At 38.7% G+C, this 6,312-nt stretch overlaps 1 long non-coding RNA gene across 2 annotated transcripts; it reads left to right on the forward strand.

The window, feature by feature from the left end:
* The first annotated feature begins 1,393 nt into the window (after nt 1-1,393).
* LOC123733380 (uncharacterized) lies at nt 1,394-6,063 on the forward strand. 2 transcript variants are annotated; one of them, XR_014383262.1, is made up of 3 exons: nt 1,394-1,489; nt 1,885-1,941; nt 4,352-6,063. It is a non-coding gene; the product is annotated as an uncharacterized LOC123733380 (long non-coding RNA). The 2 variants fall into 2 exon arrangements; XR_014383261.1 differs by lacking the exon at nt 1,394-1,489 and having other exon boundaries at nt 1,500-1,941.
* The last annotated feature ends 249 nt before the right edge of the window (nt 6,064-6,312 follow it).

Here is a 6,312-nt window from a genome sequence, read left to right on the forward strand (position 1 = left end):
CAACAACAATAGAACAAGTCAGTAGCTAAGTTAATAAAAAAAGTAATACAATAGTAATAAACCCTTCATTCATCAGTACCCTGAACAAAGCTGGGTGTTTCTGGGATAGAGGGTTGATATTAAAGTCAGTACTACAATAGTAATAAACCCTTCATTCATCAGTACCCTGAACATAGCTGGGTGTTTCTGGGATAGAGGGTTGATATAAAAGTCTATATATTAAGATGTAAGCAATACAATAAGCAATACCCCAAGGCTATATGAATATAAAGAGACATGAGACAAAACAATCATAATGAATCAGATTACATGGAGAGGGGGGACCTGATCCTAGATCATAATGAATCAGATTACATGGAGAGGGGGGGACCTGATCCTAGATCATAATGAATCAGATTACATGGAGAGGGGGGACCTGATCCTAGATCATAATGAATCAGATTACATGGAGAGGGGGGGACCTGATCCTAGATCATAATGAATCAGATTACATGGAGAGGGGGGACCTGATCCTATGTCATAATGAATCAGATTACATGGAGAGGAGGACCTGATCCTAGATCATAATGAATCAGATTACATGGAGAGGGGGGACCTGATCCTAGATCATAATGAATCAGATTACATGGAGAGGGGGACCTGATCCTATGTCATAATGAATCAGATTACATGGAGAGGAGGACCTGATCCTAGATCATAATGAATCAGATTACATGGAGAGGAGGGACCTGATCCTAGATCATAATGAATCAGATTACATGGAGAGGGGGGACCTGATCCTAGATCATAATGAATCAGATTACATGGAGAGGGGGGACCTGATCCTAGATCATAATGAATCAGATTACATGGAGAGGGGGACCTGATCCTAGATCATAATGAATCAGATTACATGGAGAGGGGGGACCTGATCCTAGATCATAATGAATCAGACTACATGGAGAGGGGGGACCTGATCCTAGATCATAATGAATCAGATTACATGGAGAGGGGGACCTGATCCTATATCATAATGAATCAGATTACATGGAGAGGAGGACCTGATCCTGATCCTGATTCCTCCTTTGAGACACTGCCTTTATGAATAAGGAATGCTGTTGTAAAGTCTAGTTACAGCAGGTGTTTACTGCCATCTAGTGGAAGATACCAATAAAACACTTTATTATCAGGGTGGGGAGACGGCTGAGTGCAGGATCCATGGTGAGATGACAAAAGAGGAAAACACACTACATGGAGAGAAGTACAAATAAAGTATTTCTGAACAATAAAGGACAGAGTAAGATAATGAATACCTGGAATTACATATTATTACTAGTAAGTAGATCTCTTCTGTCATCATTATTTACCCATACACCAGTGACGTGCGAATTGACGTGTTTCCTCATATGAAAATGAAAGTAACTGTGGTTACAAAATGTAGCGCACATTTCTCTGCAACATTAGAAGCAGGATAAATGTGTTGATTTGAAGGACAGACGTACAGACTCTGGTAAGTCTTGGCTACATATAACTATTATAAAGTTAGGTCGTAGTCAGACATTCAATAGACAGAGTAGGCTTGAGATATGATTATTTATCATGCTGACCAACCTGGGCCCGTTTTCCACGATGGAATTTAGGCTTAACGCTGGAAACGCATAAGAAGTGGTAAATGATAATTAACAAAATACAGTGTTGAGTAAACGCTATTTTACAAATAAAAAGGTGTGTAAGTGCGTTTACCCTCCACCACATCCCCGTTGATGTGGTGTGCAGCGTAGAGTGTATAGTCATTTAGTCTCTATAGACCAGGTGGCCAGTTGGTGAGAAACTGTTCAGATGGGGTGGTTTAGACCACTGCACCACCCAGGAGGTGACTGAAAGTAAATATGTGATTTTGTACAGGATCCATTTTGAGATGACAGAGCAGAAAACACTATATGGACAATACTGACAAATAAAGTAAGTATTTCTGAACAATAATCTATTCTAATGGACAGAGTAAGAGAATGAATACTAGGAATGAGATATTACTAGTTAGTAGAACTGCTACTTGAGCTGAGTTGCTGACAGACAGCAGTTTTCAAAGTGGAAACTAATCAGTAGGTCTACATGTTATCAGTAAAACGTCTGGTAAAGATGGCGGAGGAGCTTTTACATTATATGGTTTTATGTTTATCTCAGGGTTTCTCATCCTTTGGTTCTTATCCAGCACGTACACACCTTACAGGGGAAAAACACAACTAAACCTGATTTCGAGTAAATTATAAGTTTAGCTAAAATAATGTAAGAGAGATGTCTTGAAGAAGGACTATAACATTTTTTAAGCAAGATTCAGAACAATGTCACGTTACTGCTGTCTCATGTAACTGACTGTTAGCCCCACCCTCTGGTTACTGTTGTTATGTGAAGGGTGACTCCTTGACTACAGTTGAAACTGACTGTTAGCCCCACCCTCTGGTTACTGTTGTTATGTGAAGGGTGACACCTTGACTACAGTTGAAACTGACTGTTAGCTCCACCCTCTGGTTACTGTTGTTATGTGAAGGGTGACTCCTTGACTACAGTTGAAACTGACTGTTAGCTCCACCCTCTGGTTACTGTTGTTATGTGAAGGGTGACTCCTTGACTACAGTTGAAACTGACTGTTAGCCCCACCCTCTGGTTACTGTTGTTATATGAAGAGTGACTCCTTGACTACAGTTGAAACTGACTGTTAGCTCCACCCTCTGGTTACTGTTGTTATGTGAAGGGTGACTCCTTGACTACAGTTGAAACTGACTGTTAGCTCCACCCTCTGGTTACTGTTGTTATGTGAAGGGTGACACCTTGACTACAGTTGAAACTGACTGTTAGCTCCACCCTCTGGTTACTGTTGTTATATGAAGGGTGACTCCTTGACTACAGTTGAAACTGACTGTTAGCTCCACCCTCTGGTTACTGTTGTTATATGAAGGGTGACTCCTTGACTACAGTTGAAACTGACTGTTAGCTCCACCCTCTGGTTACTGTTGTTATATGAAGGGTGACTCCTTGACTACAGTTGAAACTGACTGTTAGCTCCACCCTCTGGTTACTGTTGTTATATGAAGGCTGACACCTTGACTACAGTTGAAACTGACTGTTAGCTCCACCCTCTGGTTACTGTTGTTATGTGAAGGGTGACACCTTGACTACAGTTGAAACTGACTGTTAGCTCCACCCTCTGGTTACTGTTGTTATGTGAAGGGTGACTCCTTGACTGTAGTTGAAACTGACTGTTAGCTCCACCCTCTGGTTACTGTTGTTATATGAAGAGTGACACCTTGACTACAGTTGAAACTGACTGTTAGCTCCACCCTCTGGTTACTGTTGTTATGTGAAGAGTGACTCCTTGACTACAGTTGAAACTGACTGTTAGCTCCACCCTCTGGTTACTGTTGTTATATGAAGGGTGACACCTTGACTACAGTTGAAACTGACTGTTAGCTCCACCCTCTGGTTACTGTTGTTATGTGAAGGGTGACACCTTGACTACAGTTGAAACTGACTGTTAGCTCCACCCTCTGGTTACTGTTGTTATATGAAGAGTGACTCCTTGACTACAGTTGAAACTGACTGTTAGCTCCACCCTCTGGTTACTGTTGTTATGTGAAGGGTGACACCTTGACTACAGTTGAAACTGACTGTTAGCTCCACCCTCTGGTTACTGTTGTTATATGAAGGGTGACTCCTTGACTACAGTTGAAACTGACTGTTAGCTCCACCCTCTGGTTACTGTTGTTATATGAAGGGTGACACCTTGACTACAGTTGAAACTGACTGTTAGCTCCACCCTCTGGTTACTGTTGTTATATGAAGGGTGACTCCTTGACTACAGTTGAAACTGAATATAAGAAAGTATCTGTACAGGGTCATTTTGAGATGACAGAGCAGCTCATAGTTTAACCTCTAAACTGCAACTCAGTTTCCAAGTAAAGTGAGTATTTCAGGTTAATAATGTAGAATAAAGTAGAGGGAACATTTGGAATCCACTAAACTAGTGTAGGAGTTCTGCTGAGTCATTCCTACCATGTGGTGCCTTTTCTGTCCCCAGGAAATATCAGTTCTTATTTAGTGTAAAATGTGGATTCAAAAAGGCTTTAAATATAAGGTGTCCTTTACCTTATAAACACCAAAATATGGATCCTGAAAGGGAATGTTATGCATTTTAACACTTTTTGTCAGAAGATGTAGGCGTTTTTGTCCCCAGGTGTTATTTATCAACTTCTACAATAAATATAAGCCATAAAATAACAAAATGTTAAACTGTTTCTTCATTATTTTATAGTCCTAGTTGAAGTCTCTTTCATCAATGACTTTTTTCATGATTATTGTATTTATCTATCCATAGGGGAAGCCTGGGCAACTGAAATGTCTGAGCTTTTTCAACAGTGTAACTATGAACATCTGTACCAAAACCAAATGAAGGGAGACATAGATATGATTAAAAAACAACTGTTGATGCGACATGAAAAAAAGATGGGTGGAGGAGATGAATCATAAATCCAAATTGAGAACCTTTTGTTTGATTCAGGGTGAATTGGTGTGTGAGAGATATATTATGTATAACCTACCTAAAAGCAAGAGATCTCTATGTGCACAGGGAAGATCAGGGATATTGTCTCTGCGTATTGAAACAGTTCAGATCAGGGATATTTCATCTGCGTATTGAAACAGTTCAGATCAGGGATATTGTCTCTGCGTATTGAAACAGTTCAGATCAGGGATATTTCCTCTGAGTATTGAAACAGGTCAGATCAGGGATATTGTCTCTGAGTATTGAAACAGGTCAGATCAGGGATATTGTCTCTGCGTATTGAAACAGGTTATTTCAGGGATATTGTCTCTGTGTATTGAAACAGGTACGATCATGGATATTGCCTCTGAGTATTGAAACAGGTAAGATCAGGGATATTTTCTCTGAGTATTGAAACAGGTAAGATCAGGGATATTTTCTCTGAGTATTGATACAGGTCAGTATTGTGGTGAAATGGAGGAAAGACTATGTAACTATTGTGACCTTAAAGAAATAGAGAATTAAACTGATTTAATCCTCTATTTCCTGTTCTACCATGATATACGCTTGCTCTTATTCCAGAAAGACCACCAGATATACCCTGGCAGTATGTGATGAGTGATGAGGAGAAATTGAAATGTTTTTTTTGTCCATTGTGTATTTCCGTTTGTGGAATATTTAGATAAATCCTGGAATATAAGAAAAATGTTTACCTATAATTAAATTGTAAAAATATTTAGCTTCTGCGTGGTAAATGGTACATGTGTATATAGATTGTGTATAGACTTGTCTCCCATATGAGTCTTCTATGTGGTAAATGGTATGTGTATATATAGATTGTGTATAGACTTGTCTCCCATATGAGTCTTCTATGTGGTAAATGGTATGTGTATATATAGATTGTGTATAGGCTTGTCTCCCATATGAGTCTTCTATGTGGTAAATGGTATGTGTATATAGATTGTGTATAGACTTGTCTCCCATATGAATCTTCTATGTGGTAAATGGTACATGTGTGTATATAGATTGTGTATAGACTTGTCTCCCATATTAATCTTCTCTTTGTGTCAGACTGGGTTCAAATTCCTTCTGTTTATTTTTTTCTGTATTTATTTATCTGTATATGTTATGTATGTATATATATACAGTGTGTATGTATGTATGTGTATATATACAGTGTGTATATATGTATGTATGTGCATATATACAGTGTGTGTGTATGTATGTGTATATATACAGTGTGTATGTATGTATGTATGTGATGTGTATATATACAGTGTGTGTATGTGTGTATATTATTGTTCTGCTCTAGGGATATAATTATTGTTTGCATCACCTTATTTACTATTATGTATTGATTTTTACCTTATTGTTTTCATTCTTCATGTGATGCTCAATGCAGAGAGCACTGAAGAGGAATTATCATTTAATTACCACAGTCAATTATTGTAATGTTTGTTTATGTGGCAATTAACCCCATAAGGGATGGGTTGCCAGTTGGCGATTTGACACGGAAATAAAATATCATTCATTCATTTGTTCATTCATATTATTTAATTTAAGTTTTTCTGTGTCCCCCTAATATCACTTTCCACCCTGTTAGTTTGTTGTAATTCCTAGAGCAACACGTAGAACACCAGCTTGTTTGTACAAGTCACAGTTTACAATAGAGAGGTATCATAATAGTTTGTTGGCCAAACCGGGATGTCTCATAGTCTGACAAACACCACTCTAGCTCTGACAACTAGATCATAATGAATCAGATTACATGGAGAGGGGGGACCTGATCCTAGATC

This window comes from Salmo salar, unplaced genomic scaffold (genome assembly GCF_965601325.2).
Source record: "Salmo salar unplaced genomic scaffold, fSalSal1 ptg000221l, whole genome shotgun sequence".
NCBI classification, from domain to species: Eukaryota; Metazoa; Chordata; class Actinopteri; order Salmoniformes; family Salmonidae; genus Salmo; species Salmo salar.